Here is an 18,451-nt window from a genome sequence, read left to right on the forward strand (position 1 = left end):
CATGCACTAATAATCCACTCCTGTAGTGTAATAGCAGAGATAGTTAGTCACAATACGCCCACTCAAAAGTGTTAGAAAGTGGGTTATGCATGTTCCATAAATTTGGGAAAAAAAAAAAAAAAAAAAAAAAAAAAAAAAAAAAGAAAAAAAAGTACCACATTTATTGAATTTTTTAGTTACGATGGCAACATCACTACAAGTTGTCTGTGAAGTAAAGTGCACACAAGCAGTTTCCGTGGTCTAGCGGTTATCACGTCTGCCTAACACGCAGAAGGTCCCCGGTTCGATCACGGGCGGAAACACTTTTTCATCACTTTAAGCGAGACAAACTAACATGCATCTGCTACCATCTGTACCCGAAACTCTCGTAATCGCCTTCACGCGTCGGACCAGAGTGTCAATTGCTCACATCGAATAAGAAATTCATTTGATATTGACGGCGAGCTTTTTGCGCTGACTCAGCCACTGACGTGCGATCAGTTTGCACAAAACGCTAGGGCTCGTCCGCGATTTGAACCCGGGACCTCCCGCACCCTAAGCAGGAATCATACCCCTAGACCAACGAGCCCTGTGACAGGGCGAATGCCAATTATTCCAGTCCCTCGATGTCGTCTAGGGTGCCCTGGATGTCTCGTGTACGCTGGCGGGATGGCGGCGACGCGAATTCCCGCGGTCGGCGGCCTTCCTGGGCTATTGGTACCTTCATGTAGAGCTGCCGCTGGGCTCGCAATGCCTGCTGCTGAGAAAGTGATTGCTTTTGCTGATATGACTTGCAATAACGACTGCGCGAAACGCCGCTATCTCGTTAGGGGTGCTACGGCAGACACCCTCTCGAGCACCCCGAAGACTTCTTGAGCCCTCGGCTGTGATGGGTTCCAGGCTGACAAAAGAACTGTCGTGTGTGCATTCGCGGACGAGAGAAAGTCTGAGGCAAGTTCGAGTGAACAAGGATGGACTCCTCGTGTCCGTCGTTTCCGTAGTGTAGCGGTTATCACGTCTGCTTCACACGCAGAAGGTCCCCGGTTCGATCCCGGGCGGGAGCAGTACTTTCCTGCCTATGTCGTATTGTCCTCCAATGAGCCACGTCGTGTGTGGATCTGCTGCATGTCCCTTCGTTTTGCAAGTACCACATTTATTGAATTTTTTAGTTACGATGGCAACATCACTACAAGTTGTCTGTGAAGCAAGGTGCACGCAAGCTGTTTCCGTGGTGTAGCGGTTATCGCGTCTGCCTAACACGCAGAAGGTCCCCGGTTCGATCCCGGGCGGAAACACTTTTTCATCACTTTAAGCAAGACGTACTAACATGCATCTGCTACCATCTGTACCCGAAACCCTCGTAATCGCCTTCAGGCGTCGGACCCGAGTGTCAATTGCTCACATCGAATAAGAAATTCATTTGATATTGACGGCGAGCTTTTTGCGCTGACTCAGCCACTGACGTGCGATCAGTGTGCACAAAACGCTAGGGCTCGTCCGGGATTTGAACCCGGGACCTCCTGCACCCTAGGCAGGAATCATAACCCTAGACCAACGAGCCCTGTGACACGGCGGATGCCAATTATTCCAGTCCCTCGATGTCGTCCAGGGTGCCCTAGAAGTCTCGTGTACGCTGGCGGGATGGGGGCGGCGCGAATTCCCGCGGTCGGCGGCCTTCCTGGGCTATTGGTACCTTCATGTAGAGCTGCCGCTGGGCTCGCACTGCCTGCTACTGAGAAAGTGATTGCTTTTGCTGATATGACTTGCAATAACGACTGCGCGAAACGCCGCTATCTCGTTAGGGGTGCTACGGCAGACACCCTCTCGAGCACCCCGAAGACTTCTTGAGCCCTCGGCTGTGATGGGTTCCAGGCTGACAAAAGAACTGTCGTGTGTGCATTCGCGGACGAGAGAAAGTCTGAGGCAAGTTCGAGTGAACAAGGATGGACTCCTCGTGTCCGTCGTTTCCGTAGTGTAGCGGTTATCACGTCTGCTTCACACGCAGAAGGTCCCCGGTTCGATCCCGGGCGGGAGCAGTACTTTCCTGCCTATGTCGTATTGTCCTCCAATGAGCCACGTCGTGTGTGGATCTGCTGCATGTCCCTTCGTTTTGCAAGTACCACATTTATTGAATTTTTTAGTTACGATGGCAACATCACTACAAGTTGTCTGTGAAGCAAGGTGCACGCAAGCTGTTTCCGTGGTGTAGCGGTTATCGCGTCTGCCTAACACGCAGAAGGTCCCCGGTTCGATCCCGGGCGGAAACACTTTTTCATCACTTTAAGCAAGACGTACTAACATGCATCTGCTACCATCTGTACCCGAAACCCTCGTAATCGCCTTCAGGCGTCGGACCCGAGTGTCAATTGCTCACATCGAATAAGAAATTCATTTGATATTGACGGCGAGCTTTTTGCGCTGACTCAGCCACTGACGTGCGATCAGTGTGCACAAAACGCTAGGGCTCGTCCGGGATTTGAACCCGGGACCTCCTGCACCCTAGGCAGGAATCATAACCCTAGACCAACGAGCCCTGTGACACGGCGGATGCCAATTATTCCAGTCCCTCGATGTCGTCCAGGGTGCCCTAGAAGTCTCGTGTACGCTGGCGGGATGGGGGCGGCGCGAATTCCCGCGGTCGGCGGCCTTCCTGGGCTATTGGTACCTTCATGTAGAGCTGCCGCTGGGCTCGCACTGCCTGCTACTGAGAAAGTGATTGCTTTTGCTGATATGACTTGCAATAACGACTGCGCGAAACGCCGCTATCTCGTTAGGGGTGCTACGGCAGACACCCTCTCGAGCACCCCGAAGACTTCTTGAGCCCTCGGCTGTGATGGGTTCCAGGCTGACAAAAGAACTGTCGTTTGTGCATTCGCGGACGAGAGAAAGTCTGAGGCAAGTTCGAGTGAACAAGGATGGACTCCTCGGGTCCGTCGTTTCCGTAGTGTAGCGGTTATCACGTCTGCTTGACGCGCGGAAGGTCCCCGGTTCGATCCCGGGCGGGAACAGTACTTTCCTGCCTATGTCGTATTGTCCTCCAATGAGCCACGTCGTGTGTGGATCTTGCTGCATGTCCCTTCGTTTTGCAAGTACCACATTTATTGAATTTTTTAGTTACGATGGCAACATCACTACAAGTTGTCTGTGAAGTAAGGTGCACACAAGCAGTTTCCGTGGTGTAGCGGTTATCACGTCTGCCTAACACGCAGAAGGTCCCCGGTTAGATCCCGGGACGAAACACTTTTTCATCACTTTAAGCAAGACGTACTAACATGCATCTGCTACCATCTGTACCCGAAACCCTCGTAATCGCCTTCACGTGTCGGACCAGAGTGTCAATTGCTCACATCGAATAAGAAATTCATTTGATATTGACGGCGAGCTTGTTGCGCTGACTCAGCCACTGACGTGCGATCAGTTTGCACAAAACGCTAGGGCTCGTCCGGGATTTGAACCCGGGACCTCCTGCACCATAAGCAGGAATCATACCCCTAGACCAACGAGCCCTGTGACCCGGCGAATGCCAATTATTCCAGTCCCTCGATGTCGTCCAGGCTGCCCTGAAAGTCTCGTGTACGCTTGCGGGATGGGGGCGGCGCGAATTCCCGCGGTCGGCGGCCTTCCTGGGCTATTGGTACCTTCATGTAGAGCTGCCGCTGGGCTCGCACTGCCTGCTACTGAGAAAGTGATTGCTTTTGCTGATATGACTTGCAATAACGACTGCGCGAAACGCCGCTATCTCGTTAGGGGTGCTACGGCAGACACCCTCTCGAGCACCCCGAAGACTTCTTGAGCCCTCGGCTGTGATGGGTTCCAGGCTGACAAAAGAACTGTCGTTTGTGCATTCGCGGACGAGAGAAAGTCTGAGGCAAGTTCGAGTGAACAAGGATGGACTCCTCGGGTCCGTCGTTTCCGTAGTGTAGCGGTTATCACGTCTGCTTGACGCGCGGAAGGTCCCCGGTTCGATCCCGGGCGGGAACAGTACTTTCCTGCCTATGTCGTATTGTCCTCCAATGAGCCACGTCGTGTGTGGATCTTGCTGCATGTCCCTTCGTTTTGCAAGTACCACATTTATTGAATTTTTTAGTTACGATGGCAACATCACTACAAGTTGTCTGTGAAGTAAGGTGCACACAAGCAGTTTCCGTGGTGTAGCGGTTATCACGTCTGCCTAACACGCAGAAGGTCCCCGGTTAGATCCCGGGACGAAACACTTTTTCATCACTTTAAGCAAGACGTACTAACATGCATCTGCTACCATCTGTACCCGAAACCCTCGTAATCGCCTTCACGTGTCGGACCAGAGTGTCAATTGCTCACATCGAATAAGAAATTCATTTGATATTGACGGCGAGCTTGTTGCGCTGACTCAGCCACTGACGTGCGATCAGTTTGCACAAAACGCTAGGGCTCGTCCGGGATTTGAACCCGGGACCTCCTGCACCATAAGCAGGAATCATACCCCTAGACCAACGAGCCCTGTGACCCGGCGAATGCCAATTATTCCAGTCCCTCGATGTCGTCCAGGCTGCCCTGAAAGTCTCGTGTACGCTTGCGGGATGGGGGCGGCGCGAATTCCCGCGGTCGGCGGCCTTCCTGGGCTATTGGTACCTTCATGTAGAGCTGCCGCTGGGCTCGCAATGCCTGCTGCTGAGAAAGTGATTGCTTTTGCTGATATGACTTGCAATAACGACTGCGCGAAACGCCGCTATCTCGTTAGGGGTGCTACGGCAGACACCCTCTCGAGCACCCCGAAGACTTCTTGAGCCCTCGGCTGTGATGGGTTCCAGGCTGACAAAAGAACTGTCGTTTGTGCATTCGCGGACGAGAGAAAGTCTGAGGCAAGTTCGAGTGAACAAGGATGGACTCCTCGGGTCCGTCGTTTCCGTAGTGTAGCGGTTATCACGTCTGCTTGACGCGCGGAAGGTCCCCGGTTCGATCCCGGGCGGGAACAGTACTTTCCTGCCTATGTCGTATTGTCCTCCAATGAGCCACGTCGTGTGTGGATCTTGCTGCATGTCCCTTCGTTTTGCAAGTACCACATTTATTGAATTTTTTAGTTACGATGGCAACATCACTACAAGTTGTCTGTGAAGTAAGGTGCACACAAGCAGTTTCCGTGGTGTAGCGGTTATCACGTCTGCCTAACACGCAGAAGGTCCCCGGTTAGATCCCGGGACGAAACACTTTTTCATCACTTTAAGCAAGACGTACTAACATGCATCTGCTACCATCTGTACCCGAAACCCTCGTAATCGCCTTCACGTGTCGGACCAGAGTGTCAATTGCTCACATCGAATAAGAAATTCATTTGATATTGACGGCGAGCTTGTTGCGCTGACTCAGCCACTGACGTGCGATCAGTTTGCACAAAACGCTAGGGCTCGTCCGGGATTTGAACCCGGGACCTCCTGCACCCTAAGCAGGAATCATACCCCTAGACCAACGAGCCCTGTGACCCGGCGAATGCCAATTATTCCAGTCCCTCGATGTCGTCCAGGCTGCCCTGAAAGTCTCGTGTACGCTTGCGGGATGGGGGCGGCGCGAATTCCCGCGGTCGGCGGCCTTCCTGGGCTATTGGTACCTTCATGTAGAGCTGCCGCTGGGCTCGCAATGCCTGCTGCTGAGAAAGTGATTGCTTTTGCTGATATGACTTGCAATAACGACTGCGCGAAACGCCGCTATCTCGTTAGGGGTGCTACGGCAGACACCCTCTCGAGCACCCCGAAGACTTCTTGAGCCCTCGGCTGTGATGGGTTCCAGGCTGACAAAAGAACTGTCGTGTGTGCATTCGCGGACGAGAGAAAGTCTGAGGCAAGTTCGAGTGAACAAGGATGGACTCCTCGTGTCCGTCGTTTCCGTAGTGTAGCGGTTATCACGTCTGCTTCACACGCAGAAGGTCCCCGGTTCGATCCCAGGCGGGAGCAGTACTTTCCTGCCTATGTCGTATTGTCCTCCAATGAGCCACGTCGTGTGTGGATCTGCTGCATGTCCCTTCGTTTTGCAAGTACCACATTTATTGAATTTTTTAGTTACGATGGCATCATCACTACAAGTTGTCTGTGAAGTAAGGTGCACACAAGCTGTTTCCGTGGTGTAGCGGTTATCGCGTCTGCCTAACACGCAGAAGGTCCCCGGTTCGATCCCGGGCGGAAACACTTTTTCATCACTTTAAGCAAGACGTACTAACATGCATCTGCTACCATCTGTACCCGAAACCCTCGTAATCGCCTTCAGGCGTCGGACCCGAGTGTCAATTGCTCACATCGAATAAGAAATTCATTTGATATTGACGGCGAGCTTTTTGCGCTGACTCAGCCACTGACGTGCGATCAGTGTGCACAAAACGCTAGGGCTCGTCCGGGATTTGAACCCGGGACCTCCTGCACCCTAAGCAGGAATCATAACCCTAGACCAACGAGCCCTGTGACACGGCGGATGCCAATTATTCCAGTCCCTCGATGTCGTCCAGGGTGCCCTAGAAGTCTCGTGTACGCTGGCGGGATGGGGGCGGCGCGAATTCCCGCGGTCGGCGTCCTTCCTGGGCTATTGGTACCTTCATGTAGAGCTGCCGCTGGGCTCGCACTGCCTGCTACTGAGAAAGTGATTGCTTTTGCTGATATGACTTGCAATAACGACTGCGCGAAACGCCGCTATCTCGTTAGGGGTGCTACGGCAGACACCCTCTCGAGCACCCCGAAGACTTCTTGAGCCCTCGGCTGTGATGGGTTCCAGGCTGACAAAAGAACTGTCGTTTGTGCATTCGCGGACGAGAGAAAGTCTGAGGCAAGTTCGAGTGAACAAGGATGGACTCCTCGGGTCCGTCGTTTCCGTAGTGTAGCGGTTATCACGTCTGCTTCACACGCAGAAGGTCACCGGTTCGATCCCGGGCGGGAACAGTACTTTCCTGCCTATGTCGTATTGTCCTCCAATGAGCCACGTCGTGTGTGGATCTGCTGCATGTCCCTTCGTTTTGCAAGTACCACATTTATTGAATTTTTTTAGTTACGATGGCAACATCACTACAAGTTGTCTGTGAAGTAAGGTGCACACAAGCAGTTTCCGTGGTGTAGCGGTTATCACGTCTGCCTAACACGCAGAAGGTCCCCGGTTAGATCCCGGGACGAAACACTTTTTCATCACTTTAAGCAAGACGTACTAACATGCATCTGCTACCATCTGTACCCGAAACCCTCGTAATCGCCTTCACGTGTCGGACCAGAGTGTCAATTGCTCACATCGAATAAGAAATTCATTTGATATTGACGGCGAGCTTGTTGCGCTGACTCAGCCACTGACGTGCGATCAGTTTGCACAAAACGCTAGGGCTCGTCCGGGATTTGAACCCGGGACCTCCTGCACCCTAAGCAGGAATCATACCCCTAGACCAACGAGCCCTGTGACCCGGCGAATGCCAATTATTCCAGTCCCTCGATGTCGTCCAGGCTGCCCTGAAAGTCTCGTGTACGCTTGCGGGATGGGGGCGGCGCGAATTCCCGCGGTCGGCGGCCTTCCTGGGCTATTGGTACCTTCATGTAGAGCTGCCGCTGGGCTCGCAATGCCTGCTGCTGAGAAAGTGATTGCTTTTGCTGATATGACTTGCAATAACGACTGCGCGAAACGCCGCTATCTCGTTAGGGGTGCTACGGCAGACACCCTCTCGAGCACCCCGAAGACTTCTTGAGCCCTCGGCTGTGATGGGTTCCAGGCTGACAAAAGAACTGTCGTGTGTGCATTCGCGGACGAGAGAAAGTCTGAGGCAAGTTCGAGTGAACAAGGATGGACTCCTCGTGTCCGTCGTTTCCGTAGTGTAGCGGTTATCACGTCTGCTTCACACGCAGAAGGTCCCCGGTTCGATCCCAGGCGGGAGCAGTACTTTCCTGCCTATGTCGTATTGTCCTCCAATGAGCCACGTCGTGTGTGGATCTGCTGCATGTCCCTTCGTTTTGCAAGTACCACATTTATTGAATTTTTTAGTTACGATGGCAACATCACTACAAGTTGTCTGTGAAGTAAAGTGCACACAAGCTGTTTCCGTGGTGTAGCGGTTATCGCGTCTGCCTAACACGCAGAAGGTCCCCGGTTCGATCCCGGGCGGAAACACTTTTTCATCACTTTAAGCAAGACGTACTAACATGCATCTGCTACCATCTGTACCCGAAACCCTCGTAATCGCCTTCAGGCGTCGGACCCGAGTGTCAATTGCTCACATCGAATAAGATATTCATTTGATATTGACGGCGAGCTTTTTGCGCTGACTCAGCCACTGACGTGCGATCAGTGTGCACAAAACGCTAGGGCTCGTCCGGGATTTGAACCCGGGACCTCCTGCACCCTAAGCAGGAATCATAACCCTAGACCAACGAGCCCTGTGACACGGCGGATGCCAATTATTCCAGTCCCTCGATGTCGTCCAGGGTGCCCTAGAAGTCTCGTGTACGCTGGCGGGATGGGGGCGGCGCGAATTCCCGCGGTCGGCGGCCTTCCTGGGCTATTGGTACCTTCATGTAGAGCTGCCGCTGGGCTCGCACTGCCTGCTACTGAGAAAGTGATTGCTTTTGCTGATATGACTTGCAATAACGACTGCGCGAAACGCCGCTATCTCGTTAGGGGTGCTACGGCAGACACCCTCTCGAGCACCCCGAAGACTTCTTGAGCCCTCGGCTGTGATGGGTTCCAGGCTGACAAAAGAACTGTCGTTTGTGCATTCGCGGACGAGAGAAAGTCTGAGGCAAGTTCGAGTGAACAAGGATGGACTCCTCGGGTCCGTCGTTTCCGTAGTGTAGCGGTTATCACGTCTGCTTCACACGCAGAAGGTCCCCGGTTCGATCCCGGGCGGGAACAGTACTTTCCTGCCTATGTCGTATTGTCCTCCAATGAGCCACGTCGTGTGTGGATCTGCTGCATGTCCCTTCGTTTTGCAAGTACCACATTTATTGAATTTTTTAGTTACGATGGCAACATCACTACAAGTTGTCTGTGAAGTAAGGTGCACACAAGCAGTTTCCGTGGTGTAGCGGTTATCACGTCTGCCTAACACGCAGAAGGTCCCCGGTTAGATCCCGGGACGAAACACTTTTTCATCACTTTAAGCAAGACGTACTAACATGCATCTGCTACCATCTGTACCCGAAACCCTCGTAATCGCCTTCACGTGTCGGACCAGAGTGTCAATTGCTCACATCGAATAAGAAATTCATTTGATATTGACGGCGAGCTTGTTGCGCTGACTCAGCCACTGACGTGCGATCAGTTTGCACAAAACGCTAGGGCTCGTCCGGGATTTGAACCCGGGACCTCCTGCACCCTAAGCAGGAATCATACCCCTAGACCAACGAGCCCTGTGACCCGGCGAATGCCAATTATTCCAGTCCCTCGATGTCGTCCAGGCTGCCCTGAAAGTCTCGTGTACGCTTGCGGGATGGGGGCGGCGCGAATTCCCGCGGTCGGCGGCCTTCCTGGGCTATTGGTACCTTCATGTAGAGCTGCCGCGGGGCTCGCAATGCCTGCTGCTGAGAAAGTGATTGCTTTTGCTGATATGACTTGCAATAACGACTGCGCGAAACGCCGCTATCTCGTTAGGGGTGCTACGGCAGACACCCTCTCGAGCACCCCGAAGACTTCTTGAGCCCTCGGCTGTGATGGGTTCCAGGCTGACAAAAGAACTGTCGTTTGTGCATTCGCGGACGAGAGAAAGTCTGAGGCAAGTTCGAGTGAACAAGGATGGACTCCTCGGGTCCGTCGTTTCCGTAGTGTAGCGGTTATCACGTCTGCTTCACACGCAGAAGGTCCCCGGTTCGATCCCGGGCGGGAACAGTACTTTCCTGCCTATGTCGTATTGTCCTCCAATGAGCCACGTCGTGTGTGGATCTGCTGCATGTCCCTTCGTTTTGCAAGTACCACATTTATTGAATTTTTTAGTTACGATGGCAACATCACTACAAGTTGTCTGTGAAGTAAGGTGCACACAAGCAGTTTCCGTGGTGTAGCGGTTATCACGTCTGCCTAACACGCAGAAGGTCCCCGGTTAGATCCCGGGACGAAACACTTTTTCATCACTTTAAGCAAGACGTACTAACATGCATCTGCTACCATCTGTACCCGAAACCCTCGTAATCGCCTTCACGTGTCGGACCAGAGTGTCAATTGCTCACATCGAATAAGAAATTCATTTGATATTGACGGCGAGCTTGTTGCGCTGACTCAGCCACTGACGTGCGATCAGTTTGCACAAAACGCTAGGGCTCGTCCGGGATTTGAGCCCGGGACCTCCTGCACCCTAAGCAGGAATCATACCCCTAGGCCAACGAGGCCTGTGACACAGCGAATGCCAATTATTCCAGTCCCTCGATGTCGTCCAGGGTGCCCTAGAAGTCTCGTGTACGCTGGCGGGATGGGGGCGGCGCGAATTCCCGCGGTCGGCGGCCTTCCTGGGCTATTGGTACCTTCATGTAGAGCTGCCGCTGGGCTCGCAATGCCTGCTGCTGAGAAAGTGATTGCTTTTGCTGATATGACTTGCAATAACGACTGCGCGAAACGCCGCTATCTCGTTAGGGGTGCTACGGCAGACACCCTCTCGAGCACCCCGAAGACTTCTTGAGCCCTCGGCTGTGATGGGTTCCAGGCTGACAAAAGAACTGTCGTGTGTGCATTCGCGGACGAGAGAAAGTCTGAGGCAAGTTCGAGTGAACAAGGATGGACTCCTCGGGTCCGTCGATTCCGTAGTGTAGCGGTTATCACGTCTGCTTCACACGCAGTAGGTCCCCGGTTCGATCCCGGGCGGGAACAGTACTTTCCTGCCTATGTCGTATTGTGCTCCAATGAGCCACGTCGTGTGTGGATCTGCTGCATGTCCCTTCGTTTTGCAAGTACCACATTTATTGAATTTTATAGTTACGATGGCAACATCACTACAAGTTGTCTGTGAAGTAAGGTGTACACAAGCAGTTTCCGTGGTGTAGCGGTTATCACGTCTGCCTAACACGCAGAAGGTCCCCGGTTCGATCCCGGGCGGAAACACTTTTTCATCACTTTAAGCAAGACGTACTAACATGCATCTGCTACCATCTGTACCCGAAACCCTCGTAATCGCCTTCACGCGTCGGACCCGAGTGTCAATTGCTCACATCGAATAAGAAATTCATTTGATATTGACGGCGAGCTTTTTGCGCTGACTCAGCCACTGACGTGCGATCAGTGTGCACAAAACGCTAGGACTCGTCCGGAATTTGAACCCGGGACTTCCTGCACCCTAAGCAGGAATCATACCCCTAGACCAACGAGCCCTGTGACACAGCAAATGCCAATTATTCCAGTCCCTCGATGTCGTCCAGGGTGCCCTAGAAGTCTCGTGTACGCTGGCGGGATGGGGGCGGCGCGAATTCCCGCGGTCGGCGGCCTTCCTGGGCTATTGGTACCTTCATGTAGAGCTGCCGCTGGGCTCGCAATGCCTGCTGCTGAGAAAGTGATTGCTTTTGCTGATATGACTTGCAATAACGACTGCGCGAAACGCCGCTATCTCGTTAGGGGTGCTACGGCAGACACCCTCTCGAGCACCCCGAAGACTTCTTGAGCCCTCGGCTGTGATGGGTTCCAGGCTGACAAAAGAACTGTCGTGTGTGCATTCGCGGACGAGAGAAAGTCTGAGGCAAGTTCGAGTGAACAAGGATGGACTCCTCGGGTCCGTCGTTTCCGTAGTGTAGCGGTTATCACGTCTGCTTCACACGCAGAAGGTCCCCGGTTCGATCCCGGGCGGGAACAGTACTTTCCTGCCTATGTCGTATTGTCCTCCAATGAGCCACGTCGTGTGTGGATCTGCTGCATGTCCCTTCGTTTTGCAAGTACCACATTTATTGAATTTTTTAGTTACGATGGCAACATCACTACAAGTTGTCTGTGAAGTAAGGTGCACACAAGCAGTTTCCGTGGTGTAGCGGTTATCACGTCTGCCTAACACGCAGAAGGTCCCCGGTTAGATCCCGGGACGAAACACTTTTTCATCACTTTAAGCAAGACGTACTAACATGCATCTGCTACCATCTGTACCCGAAACCCTCGTAATCGCCTTCACGCGTCGGACCCGAGTGTCAATTGCTCACATCGAATAAGAAATTCATTTGATATTGACGGCGAGCTTTTTGCGCTGACTCAGCCACTGACGTGCGATCAGTTTGCACAAAACGCTAGGGCTCGTCCGGGATTTGAACCCGGGACCTCCTGCACCCTAAGCAGGAATCATACCCCTAGACCAACGAGCCCTGTGACCCGGCGAATGCCAATTATTCCAGTCCCTCGATGTCGTCCAGGGTGCCCTAGAAGTCTCGTGTACGCTGGCGGGATGGGGGCGGCGCGAATTCCCGCGGTCGGCGGCCTTCCTGGGCTATTGGTACCTTCATGTAGAGCTGCCGCTGGGCTCGCAATGCCTGCTGCTGAGAAAGTGATTGCTTTTGCTGATATGACTTGCAATAACGACTGCGCGAAACGCCGCTATCTCGTTAGGGGTGCTACGGCAGACACCCTCTCGAGCACCCCGAAGACTTCTTGAGCCCTCGGCTGTGATGGGTTCCAGGCTGACAAAAGAACTGTCGTTTGTGCATTCGCGGACGAGAGAAAGTCTGAGGCAAGTTCGAGTGAACAAGGATGGACTCCTCGGGTCCGTCGTTTCCGTAGTGTAGCGGTTATCACGTCTGCTTCACACGCAGAAGGTCCCCGGTTCGATCCCGGGCGGGAACAGTACTTTCCTGCCTATGTCGTATTGTGCTCCAATGAGCCACGTCGTGTGTGGATCTGCTGCATGTCCCTTCGTTTTGCAAGTACCACATTTATTGAATTTTATAGTTACGATGGCAACATCACTACAAGTTGTCTGTGAAGTAAGGTGCACACAAGCAGTTTCCGTGGTGTAGCGGTTATCACGTCTGCCTAACACGCAGAAGGTCCCCGGTTAGATCCCGGGACGAAACACTTTTTCATCACTTTAAGCAAGACGTACTAACATGCATCTGCTACCATCTGTACCCGAAACCCTCGTAATCGCCTTCACGTGTCGGACCAGAGTGTCAATTGCTCACATCGAATAAGAAATTCATTTGATATTGACGGCGAGCTTGTTGCGCTGACTCAGCCACTGACGTGCGATCAGTTTGCACAAAACGCTAGGGCTCGTCCGGGATTTGAACCCGGGACCTCCTGCACCCTAAGCAGGAATCATACCCCTAGACCAACGAGCCCTGTGACCCGGCGAATGCCAATTATTCCAGTCCCTCGATGTCGTCCAGGCTGCCCTGAAAGTCTCGTGTACGCTTGCGGGATGGGGGCGGCGCGAATTCCCGCGGTCGGCGGCCTTCCTGGGCTATTGGTACCTTCATGTAGAGCTGCCGCGGGGCTCGCAATGCCTGCTGCTGAGAAAGTGATTGCTTTTGCTGATATGACTTGCAATAACGACTGCGCGAAACGCCGCTATCTCGTTAGGGGTGCTACGGCAGACACCCTCTCGAGCACCCCGAAGACTTCTTGAGCCCTCGGCTGTGATGGGTTCCAGGCTGACAAAAGAACTGTCGTTTGTGCATTCGCGGACGAGAGAAAGTCTGAGGCAAGTTCGAGTGAACAAGGATGGACTCCTCGGGTCCGTCGTTTCCGTAGTGTAGCGGTTATCACGTCTGCTTCACACGCAGAAGGTCCCCGGTTCGATCCCGGGCGGGAACAGTACTTTCCTGCCTATGTCGTATTGTCCTCCAATGAGCCACGTCGTGTGTGGATCTGCTGCATGTCCCTTCGTTTTGCAAGTACCACATTTATTGAATTTTTTAGTTACGATGGCAACATCACTACAAGTTGTCTGTGAAGTAAGGTGCACACAAGCAGTTTCCGTGGTGTAGCGGTTATCACGTCTGCCTAACACGCAGAAGGTCCCCGGTTAGATCCCGGGACGAAACACTTTTTCATCACTTTAAGCAAGACGTACTAACATGCATCTGCTACCATCTGTACCCGAAACCCTCGTAATCGCCTTCACGTGTCGGACCAGAGTGTCAATTGCTCACATCGAATAAGAAATTCATTTGATATTGACGGCGAGCTTGTTGCGCTGACTCAGCCACTGACGTGCGATCAGTTTGCACAAAACGCTAGGGCTCGTCCGGGATTTGAGCCCGGGACCTCCTGCACCCTAAGCAGGAATCATACCCCTAGACCAACGAGCCCTGTGACCCGGCGAATGCCAATTATTCCAGTCCCTCGATGTCGTCCAGGCTGCCCTGAAAGTCTCGTGTACGCTTGCGGGATGGGGGCGGCGCGAATTCCCGCGGTCGGCGGCCTTCCTGGGCTATTGGTACCTTCATGTAGAGCTGCCGCGGGGCTCGCAATGCCTGCTGCTGAGAAAGTGATTGCTTTTGCTGATATGACTTGCAATAACGACTGCGCGAAACGCCGCTATCTCGTTAGGGGTGCTACGGCAGACACCCTCTCGAGCACCCCGAAGACTTCTTGAGCCCTCGGCTGTGATGGGTTCCAGGCTGACAAAAGAACTGTCGTTTGTGCATTCGCGGACGAGAGAAAGTCTGAGGCAAGTTCGAGTGAACAAGGATGGACTCCTCGGGTCCGTCGTTTCCGTAGTGTAGCGGTTATCACGTCTGCTTCACACGCAGAAGGTCCCCGGTTCGATCCCGGGCGGGAACAGTACTTTCCTGCCTATGTCGTATTGTCCTCCAATGAGCCACGTCGTGTGTGGATCTGCTGCATGTCCCTTCGTTTTGCAAGTACCACATTTATTGAATTTTTTAGTTACGATGGCAACATCACTACAAGTTGTCTGTGAAGTAAGGTGCACACAAGCAGTTTCCGTGGTGTAGCGGTTATCACGTCTGCCTAACACGCAGAAGGTCCCCGGTTAGATCCCGGGACGAAACACTTTTTCATCACTTTAAGCAAGACGTACTAACATGCATCTGCTACCATCTGTACCCGAAACCCTCGTAATCGCCTTCACGTGTCGGACCAGAGTGTCAATTGCTCACATCGAATAAGAAATTCATTTGATATTGACGGCGAGCTTGTTGCGCTGACTCAGCCACTGACGTGCGATCAGTTTGCACAAAACGCTAGGGCTCGTCCGGGATTTGAACCCGGGACCTCCTGCACCCTAAGCAGGAATCATACCCCTAGACCAACGAGCCCTGTGACCCGGCGAATGCCAATTATTCCAGTCCCTCGATGTCGTCCAGGCTGCCCTGAAAGTCTCGTGTACGCTTGCGGGATGGGGGCGGCGCGAATTCCCGCGGTCGGCGGCCTTCCTGGGCTATTGGTACCTTCATGTAGAGCTGCCGCGGGGCTCGCAATGCCTGCTGCTGAGAAAGTGATTGCTTTTGCTGATATGACTTGCAATAACGACTGCGCGAAACGCCGCTATCTCGTTAGGGGTGCTACGGCAGACACCCTCTCGAGCACCCCGAAGACTTCTTGAGCCCTCGGCTGTGATGGGTTCCAGGCTGACAAAAGAACTGTCGTTTGTGCATTCGCGGACGAGAGAAAGTCTGAGGCAAGTTCGAGTGAACAAGGATGGACTCCTCGGGTCCGTCGTTTCCGTAGTGTAGCGGTTATCACGTCTGCTTCACACGCAGAAGGTCCCCGGTTCGATCCCGGGCGGGAACAGTACTTTCCTGCCTATGTCGTATTGTCCTCCAATGAGCCACGTCGTGTGTGGATCTGCTGCATGTCCCTTCGTTTTGCAAGTACCACATTTATTGAATTTTTTAGTTACGATGGCAACATCACTACAAGTTGTCTGTGAAGTAAGGTGCACACAAGCAGTTTCCGTGGTGTAGCGGTTATCACGTCTGCCTAACACGCAGAAGGTCCCCGGTTAGATCCCGGGACGAAACACTTTTTCATCACTTTAAGCAAGACGTACTAACATGCATCTGCTACCATCTGTACCCGAAACCCTCGTAATCGCCTTCACGTGTCGGACCAGAGTGTCAATTGCTCACATCGAATAAGAAATTCATTTGATATTGACGGCGAGCTTGTTGCGCTGACTCAGCCACTGACGTGCGATCAGTTTGCACAAAACGCTAGGGCTCGTCCGGGATTTGAGCCCGGGACCTCCTGCACCCTAAGCAGGAATCATACCCCTAGGCCAACGAGGCCTGTGACACAGCGAATGCCAATTATTCCAGTCCCTCGATGTCGTCCAGGGTGCCCTAGAAGTCTCGTGTACGCTGGCGGGATGGGGGCGGCGCGAATTCCCGCGGTCGGCGGCCTTCCTGGGCTATTGGTACCTTCATGTAGAGCTGCCGCTGGGCTCGCAATGCCTGCTGCTGAGAAAGTGATTGCTTTTGCTGATATGACTTGCAATAACGACTGCGCGAAACGCCGCTATCTCGTTAGGGGTGCTACGGCAGACACCCTCTCGAGCACCCCGAAGACTTCTTGAGCCCTCGGCTGTGATGGGTTCCAGGCTGACAAAAGAACTGTCGTGTGTGCATTCGCGGACGAGAGAAAGTCTGAGGCAAGTTCGAGTGAACAAGGATGGACTCCTCGGGTCCGTCGATTCCGTAGTGTAGCGGTTATCACGTCTGCTTCACACGCAGTAGGTCCCCGGTTCGATCCCGGGCGGGAACAGTACTTTCCTGCCTATGTCGTATTGTGCTCCAATGAGCCACGTCGTGTGTGGATCTGCTGCATGTCCCTTCGTTTTGCAAGTACCACATTTATTGAATTTTATAGTTACGATGGCAACATCACTACAAGTTGTCTGTGAAGTAAGGTGTACACAAGCAGTTTCCGTGGTGTAGCGGTTATCACGTCTGCCTAACACGCAGAAGGTCCCCGGTTCGATCCCGGGCGGAAACACTTTTTCATCACTTTAAGCAAGACGTACTAACATGCATCTGCTACCATCTGTACCCGAAACCCTCGTAATCGCCTTCACGCGTCGGACCCGAGTGTCAATTGCTCACATCGAATAAGAAATTCATTTGATATTGACGGCGAGCTTTTTGCGCTGACTCAGCCACTGACGTGCGATCAGTGTGCACAAAACGCTAGGACTCGTCCGGAATTTGAACCCGGGACTTCCTGCACCCTAAGCAGGAATCATACCCCTAGACCAACGAGCCCTGTGACACAGCAAATGCCAATTATTCCAGTCCCTCGATGTCGTCCAGGGTGCCCTAGAAGTCTCGTGTACGCTGGCGGGATGGGGGCGGCGCGAATTCCCGCGGTCGGCGGCCTTCCTGGGCTATTGGTACCTTCATGTAGAGCTGCCGCTGGGCTCGCAATGCCTGCTGCTGAGAAAGTGATTGCTTTTGCTGATATGACTTGCAATAACGACTGCGCGAAACGCCGCTATCTCGTTAGGGGTGCTACGGCAGACACCCTCTCGAGCACCCCGAAGACTTCTTGAGCCCTCGGCTGTGATGGGTTCCAGGCTGACAAAAGAACTGTCGTGTGTGCATTCGCGGACGAGAGAAAGTCTGAGGCAAGTTCGAGTGAACAAGGATGGACTCCTCGGGTCCGTCGTTTCCGTAGTGTAGCGGTTATCACGTCTGCTTCACACGCAGAAGGTCCCCGGTTCGATCCCGGGCGGGAACAGTACTTTCCTGCCTATGTCGTATTGTCCTCCAATGAGCCACGTCGTGTGTGGATCTGCTGCATGTCCCTTCGTTTTGCAAGTACCACATTTATTGAATTTTTTAGTTACGATGGCAACATCACTACAAGTTGTCTGTGAAGTAAGGTGCACACAAGCAGTTTCCGTGGTGTAGCGGTTATCACGTCTGCCTAACACGCAGAAGGTCCCCGGTTAGATCCCGGGACGAAACACTTTTTCATCACTTTAAGCAAGACGTACTAACATGCATCTGCTACCATCTGTACCCGAAACCCTCGTAATCGCCTTCACGCGTCGGACCCGAGTGTCAATTGCTCACATCGAATAAGAAATTCATTTGATATTGACGGCGAGCTTTTTGCGCTGACTCAGCCACTGACGTGCGATCAGTTTGCACAAAACGCTAGGGCTCGTCCGGGATTTGAACCCGGGACCTCCTGCACCCTAAGCAGGAATCATACCCCTAGACCAACGAGCCCTGTGACCCGGCGAATGCCAATTATTCCAGTCCCTCGATGTCGTCCAGGGTGCCCTAGAAGTCTCGTGTACGCTGGCGGGATGGGGGCGGCGCGAATTCCCGCGGTCGGCGGCCTTCCTGGGCTATTGGTACCTTCATGTAGAGCTGCCGCTGGGCTCGCAATGCCTGCTGCTGAGAAAGTGATTGCTTTTGCTGATATGACTTGCAATAACGACTGCGCGAAACGCCGCTATCTCGTTAGGGGTGCTACGGCAGACACCCTCTCGAGCACCCCGAAGACTTCTTGAGCCCTCGGCTGTGATGGGTTCCAGGCTGACAAAAGAACTGTCGTTTGTGCATTCGCGGACGAGAGAAAGTCTGAGGCAAGTTCGAGTGAACAAGGA

General features: G+C 53.2%; 51 non-coding genes across 51 annotated transcripts; 37 read left to right on the forward strand and 14 right to left on the reverse strand.

The window, feature by feature from the left end:
• Nucleotides 1-229: 229 nt before the first annotated feature.
• On the forward strand, nt 230-302 carry Trnav-aac (transfer RNA valine (anticodon AAC)). Its single transcript has one exon. It is a non-coding gene; the product is annotated as a tRNA-Val (tRNA).
• Nucleotides 303-970: 668 nt separating this feature from the next.
• On the forward strand, nt 971-1,043 carry Trnav-cac (transfer RNA valine (anticodon CAC)). Its single transcript has one exon. It is a non-coding gene; the product is annotated as a tRNA-Val (tRNA).
• A 158-nt stretch (nt 1,044-1,201) lies between these two features.
• Trnav-aac (transfer RNA valine (anticodon AAC)) lies at nt 1,202-1,274 on the forward strand. The gene has a single exon. It is a non-coding gene; the product is annotated as a tRNA-Val (tRNA).
• A 194-nt stretch (nt 1,275-1,468) lies between these two features.
• Trnap-agg (transfer RNA proline (anticodon AGG)) lies at nt 1,469-1,540 on the reverse strand. Its single transcript has one exon. It is a non-coding gene; the product is annotated as a tRNA-Pro (tRNA).
• A 402-nt stretch (nt 1,541-1,942) lies between these two features.
• Nucleotides 1,943-2,015, forward strand: Trnav-cac (transfer RNA valine (anticodon CAC)). Its single transcript has one exon. It is a non-coding gene; the product is annotated as a tRNA-Val (tRNA).
• Nucleotides 2,016-2,173: 158 nt separating this feature from the next.
• On the forward strand, nt 2,174-2,246 carry Trnav-aac (transfer RNA valine (anticodon AAC)). The gene has a single exon. It is a non-coding gene; the product is annotated as a tRNA-Val (tRNA).
• A 194-nt stretch (nt 2,247-2,440) lies between these two features.
• Nucleotides 2,441-2,512, reverse strand: Trnap-agg (transfer RNA proline (anticodon AGG)). The gene has a single exon. It is a non-coding gene; the product is annotated as a tRNA-Pro (tRNA).
• A 402-nt stretch (nt 2,513-2,914) lies between these two features.
• Trnav-gac (transfer RNA valine (anticodon GAC)) lies at nt 2,915-2,987 on the forward strand. Its single transcript has one exon. It is a non-coding gene; the product is annotated as a tRNA-Val (tRNA).
• Nucleotides 2,988-3,146: 159 nt separating this feature from the next.
• Nucleotides 3,147-3,219, forward strand: Trnav-aac (transfer RNA valine (anticodon AAC)). Its single transcript has one exon. It is a non-coding gene; the product is annotated as a tRNA-Val (tRNA).
• Nucleotides 3,220-3,413: 194 nt separating this feature from the next.
• Trnah-aug (transfer RNA histidin (anticodon AUG)) lies at nt 3,414-3,485 on the reverse strand. Its single transcript has one exon. It is a non-coding gene; the product is annotated as a tRNA-His (tRNA).
• A 402-nt stretch (nt 3,486-3,887) lies between these two features.
• On the forward strand, nt 3,888-3,960 carry Trnav-gac (transfer RNA valine (anticodon GAC)). The gene has a single exon. It is a non-coding gene; the product is annotated as a tRNA-Val (tRNA).
• Nucleotides 3,961-4,119: 159 nt separating this feature from the next.
• On the forward strand, nt 4,120-4,192 carry Trnav-aac (transfer RNA valine (anticodon AAC)). Its single transcript has one exon. It is a non-coding gene; the product is annotated as a tRNA-Val (tRNA).
• A 194-nt stretch (nt 4,193-4,386) lies between these two features.
• On the reverse strand, nt 4,387-4,458 carry Trnah-aug (transfer RNA histidin (anticodon AUG)). Its single transcript has one exon. It is a non-coding gene; the product is annotated as a tRNA-His (tRNA).
• A 402-nt stretch (nt 4,459-4,860) lies between these two features.
• Trnav-gac (transfer RNA valine (anticodon GAC)) lies at nt 4,861-4,933 on the forward strand. Its single transcript has one exon. It is a non-coding gene; the product is annotated as a tRNA-Val (tRNA).
• A 159-nt stretch (nt 4,934-5,092) lies between these two features.
• Nucleotides 5,093-5,165, forward strand: Trnav-aac (transfer RNA valine (anticodon AAC)). The gene has a single exon. It is a non-coding gene; the product is annotated as a tRNA-Val (tRNA).
• A 194-nt stretch (nt 5,166-5,359) lies between these two features.
• Nucleotides 5,360-5,431, reverse strand: Trnap-agg (transfer RNA proline (anticodon AGG)). Its single transcript has one exon. It is a non-coding gene; the product is annotated as a tRNA-Pro (tRNA).
• A 402-nt stretch (nt 5,432-5,833) lies between these two features.
• Nucleotides 5,834-5,906, forward strand: Trnav-cac (transfer RNA valine (anticodon CAC)). Its single transcript has one exon. It is a non-coding gene; the product is annotated as a tRNA-Val (tRNA).
• Nucleotides 5,907-6,064: 158 nt separating this feature from the next.
• On the forward strand, nt 6,065-6,137 carry Trnav-aac (transfer RNA valine (anticodon AAC)). Its single transcript has one exon. It is a non-coding gene; the product is annotated as a tRNA-Val (tRNA).
• Nucleotides 6,138-6,331: 194 nt separating this feature from the next.
• Nucleotides 6,332-6,403, reverse strand: Trnap-agg (transfer RNA proline (anticodon AGG)). The gene has a single exon. It is a non-coding gene; the product is annotated as a tRNA-Pro (tRNA).
• A 402-nt stretch (nt 6,404-6,805) lies between these two features.
• Trnav-cac (transfer RNA valine (anticodon CAC)) lies at nt 6,806-6,878 on the forward strand. Its single transcript has one exon. It is a non-coding gene; the product is annotated as a tRNA-Val (tRNA).
• Nucleotides 6,879-7,037: 159 nt separating this feature from the next.
• On the forward strand, nt 7,038-7,110 carry Trnav-aac (transfer RNA valine (anticodon AAC)). The gene has a single exon. It is a non-coding gene; the product is annotated as a tRNA-Val (tRNA).
• Nucleotides 7,111-7,304: 194 nt separating this feature from the next.
• Nucleotides 7,305-7,376, reverse strand: Trnap-agg (transfer RNA proline (anticodon AGG)). The gene has a single exon. It is a non-coding gene; the product is annotated as a tRNA-Pro (tRNA).
• Nucleotides 7,377-7,778: 402 nt separating this feature from the next.
• Trnav-cac (transfer RNA valine (anticodon CAC)) lies at nt 7,779-7,851 on the forward strand. The gene has a single exon. It is a non-coding gene; the product is annotated as a tRNA-Val (tRNA).
• Nucleotides 7,852-8,009: 158 nt separating this feature from the next.
• On the forward strand, nt 8,010-8,082 carry Trnav-aac (transfer RNA valine (anticodon AAC)). Its single transcript has one exon. It is a non-coding gene; the product is annotated as a tRNA-Val (tRNA).
• A 194-nt stretch (nt 8,083-8,276) lies between these two features.
• Trnap-agg (transfer RNA proline (anticodon AGG)) lies at nt 8,277-8,348 on the reverse strand. The gene has a single exon. It is a non-coding gene; the product is annotated as a tRNA-Pro (tRNA).
• Nucleotides 8,349-8,750: 402 nt separating this feature from the next.
• On the forward strand, nt 8,751-8,823 carry Trnav-cac (transfer RNA valine (anticodon CAC)). Its single transcript has one exon. It is a non-coding gene; the product is annotated as a tRNA-Val (tRNA).
• A 158-nt stretch (nt 8,824-8,981) lies between these two features.
• Trnav-aac (transfer RNA valine (anticodon AAC)) lies at nt 8,982-9,054 on the forward strand. The gene has a single exon. It is a non-coding gene; the product is annotated as a tRNA-Val (tRNA).
• Nucleotides 9,055-9,248: 194 nt separating this feature from the next.
• On the reverse strand, nt 9,249-9,320 carry Trnap-agg (transfer RNA proline (anticodon AGG)). The gene has a single exon. It is a non-coding gene; the product is annotated as a tRNA-Pro (tRNA).
• A 402-nt stretch (nt 9,321-9,722) lies between these two features.
• On the forward strand, nt 9,723-9,795 carry Trnav-cac (transfer RNA valine (anticodon CAC)). The gene has a single exon. It is a non-coding gene; the product is annotated as a tRNA-Val (tRNA).
• Nucleotides 9,796-9,953: 158 nt separating this feature from the next.
• Trnav-aac (transfer RNA valine (anticodon AAC)) lies at nt 9,954-10,026 on the forward strand. The gene has a single exon. It is a non-coding gene; the product is annotated as a tRNA-Val (tRNA).
• Nucleotides 10,027-10,694: 668 nt separating this feature from the next.
• On the forward strand, nt 10,695-10,767 carry Trnav-cac (transfer RNA valine (anticodon CAC)). The gene has a single exon. It is a non-coding gene; the product is annotated as a tRNA-Val (tRNA).
• Nucleotides 10,768-10,925: 158 nt separating this feature from the next.
• On the forward strand, nt 10,926-10,998 carry Trnav-aac (transfer RNA valine (anticodon AAC)). Its single transcript has one exon. It is a non-coding gene; the product is annotated as a tRNA-Val (tRNA).
• Nucleotides 10,999-11,666: 668 nt separating this feature from the next.
• Trnav-cac (transfer RNA valine (anticodon CAC)) lies at nt 11,667-11,739 on the forward strand. Its single transcript has one exon. It is a non-coding gene; the product is annotated as a tRNA-Val (tRNA).
• A 158-nt stretch (nt 11,740-11,897) lies between these two features.
• Nucleotides 11,898-11,970, forward strand: Trnav-aac (transfer RNA valine (anticodon AAC)). The gene has a single exon. It is a non-coding gene; the product is annotated as a tRNA-Val (tRNA).
• Nucleotides 11,971-12,164: 194 nt separating this feature from the next.
• Nucleotides 12,165-12,236, reverse strand: Trnap-agg (transfer RNA proline (anticodon AGG)). Its single transcript has one exon. It is a non-coding gene; the product is annotated as a tRNA-Pro (tRNA).
• Nucleotides 12,237-12,638: 402 nt separating this feature from the next.
• Trnav-cac (transfer RNA valine (anticodon CAC)) lies at nt 12,639-12,711 on the forward strand. The gene has a single exon. It is a non-coding gene; the product is annotated as a tRNA-Val (tRNA).
• Nucleotides 12,712-12,869: 158 nt separating this feature from the next.
• Trnav-aac (transfer RNA valine (anticodon AAC)) lies at nt 12,870-12,942 on the forward strand. Its single transcript has one exon. It is a non-coding gene; the product is annotated as a tRNA-Val (tRNA).
• A 194-nt stretch (nt 12,943-13,136) lies between these two features.
• Trnap-agg (transfer RNA proline (anticodon AGG)) lies at nt 13,137-13,208 on the reverse strand. Its single transcript has one exon. It is a non-coding gene; the product is annotated as a tRNA-Pro (tRNA).
• Nucleotides 13,209-13,610: 402 nt separating this feature from the next.
• Trnav-cac (transfer RNA valine (anticodon CAC)) lies at nt 13,611-13,683 on the forward strand. Its single transcript has one exon. It is a non-coding gene; the product is annotated as a tRNA-Val (tRNA).
• Nucleotides 13,684-13,841: 158 nt separating this feature from the next.
• Trnav-aac (transfer RNA valine (anticodon AAC)) lies at nt 13,842-13,914 on the forward strand. The gene has a single exon. It is a non-coding gene; the product is annotated as a tRNA-Val (tRNA).
• Nucleotides 13,915-14,108: 194 nt separating this feature from the next.
• Trnap-agg (transfer RNA proline (anticodon AGG)) lies at nt 14,109-14,180 on the reverse strand. Its single transcript has one exon. It is a non-coding gene; the product is annotated as a tRNA-Pro (tRNA).
• A 402-nt stretch (nt 14,181-14,582) lies between these two features.
• On the forward strand, nt 14,583-14,655 carry Trnav-cac (transfer RNA valine (anticodon CAC)). The gene has a single exon. It is a non-coding gene; the product is annotated as a tRNA-Val (tRNA).
• A 158-nt stretch (nt 14,656-14,813) lies between these two features.
• Trnav-aac (transfer RNA valine (anticodon AAC)) lies at nt 14,814-14,886 on the forward strand. The gene has a single exon. It is a non-coding gene; the product is annotated as a tRNA-Val (tRNA).
• Nucleotides 14,887-15,080: 194 nt separating this feature from the next.
• Trnap-agg (transfer RNA proline (anticodon AGG)) lies at nt 15,081-15,152 on the reverse strand. The gene has a single exon. It is a non-coding gene; the product is annotated as a tRNA-Pro (tRNA).
• Nucleotides 15,153-15,554: 402 nt separating this feature from the next.
• Nucleotides 15,555-15,627, forward strand: Trnav-cac (transfer RNA valine (anticodon CAC)). Its single transcript has one exon. It is a non-coding gene; the product is annotated as a tRNA-Val (tRNA).
• A 158-nt stretch (nt 15,628-15,785) lies between these two features.
• On the forward strand, nt 15,786-15,858 carry Trnav-aac (transfer RNA valine (anticodon AAC)). The gene has a single exon. It is a non-coding gene; the product is annotated as a tRNA-Val (tRNA).
• A 668-nt stretch (nt 15,859-16,526) lies between these two features.
• Trnav-cac (transfer RNA valine (anticodon CAC)) lies at nt 16,527-16,599 on the forward strand. The gene has a single exon. It is a non-coding gene; the product is annotated as a tRNA-Val (tRNA).
• A 158-nt stretch (nt 16,600-16,757) lies between these two features.
• On the forward strand, nt 16,758-16,830 carry Trnav-aac (transfer RNA valine (anticodon AAC)). Its single transcript has one exon. It is a non-coding gene; the product is annotated as a tRNA-Val (tRNA).
• Nucleotides 16,831-17,498: 668 nt separating this feature from the next.
• On the forward strand, nt 17,499-17,571 carry Trnav-cac (transfer RNA valine (anticodon CAC)). Its single transcript has one exon. It is a non-coding gene; the product is annotated as a tRNA-Val (tRNA).
• Nucleotides 17,572-17,729: 158 nt separating this feature from the next.
• On the forward strand, nt 17,730-17,802 carry Trnav-aac (transfer RNA valine (anticodon AAC)). Its single transcript has one exon. It is a non-coding gene; the product is annotated as a tRNA-Val (tRNA).
• A 194-nt stretch (nt 17,803-17,996) lies between these two features.
• Trnap-agg (transfer RNA proline (anticodon AGG)) lies at nt 17,997-18,068 on the reverse strand. The gene has a single exon. It is a non-coding gene; the product is annotated as a tRNA-Pro (tRNA).
• Between the last annotated feature and the right edge of the window lie 383 nt (nt 18,069-18,451).

This window comes from Schistocerca serialis, chromosome 2, assembly GCF_023864345.2.
Source record: "Schistocerca serialis cubense isolate TAMUIC-IGC-003099 chromosome 2, iqSchSeri2.2, whole genome shotgun sequence".
Lineage (NCBI taxonomy): Eukaryota > Metazoa > Arthropoda > Insecta > Orthoptera > Acrididae > Schistocerca > Schistocerca serialis.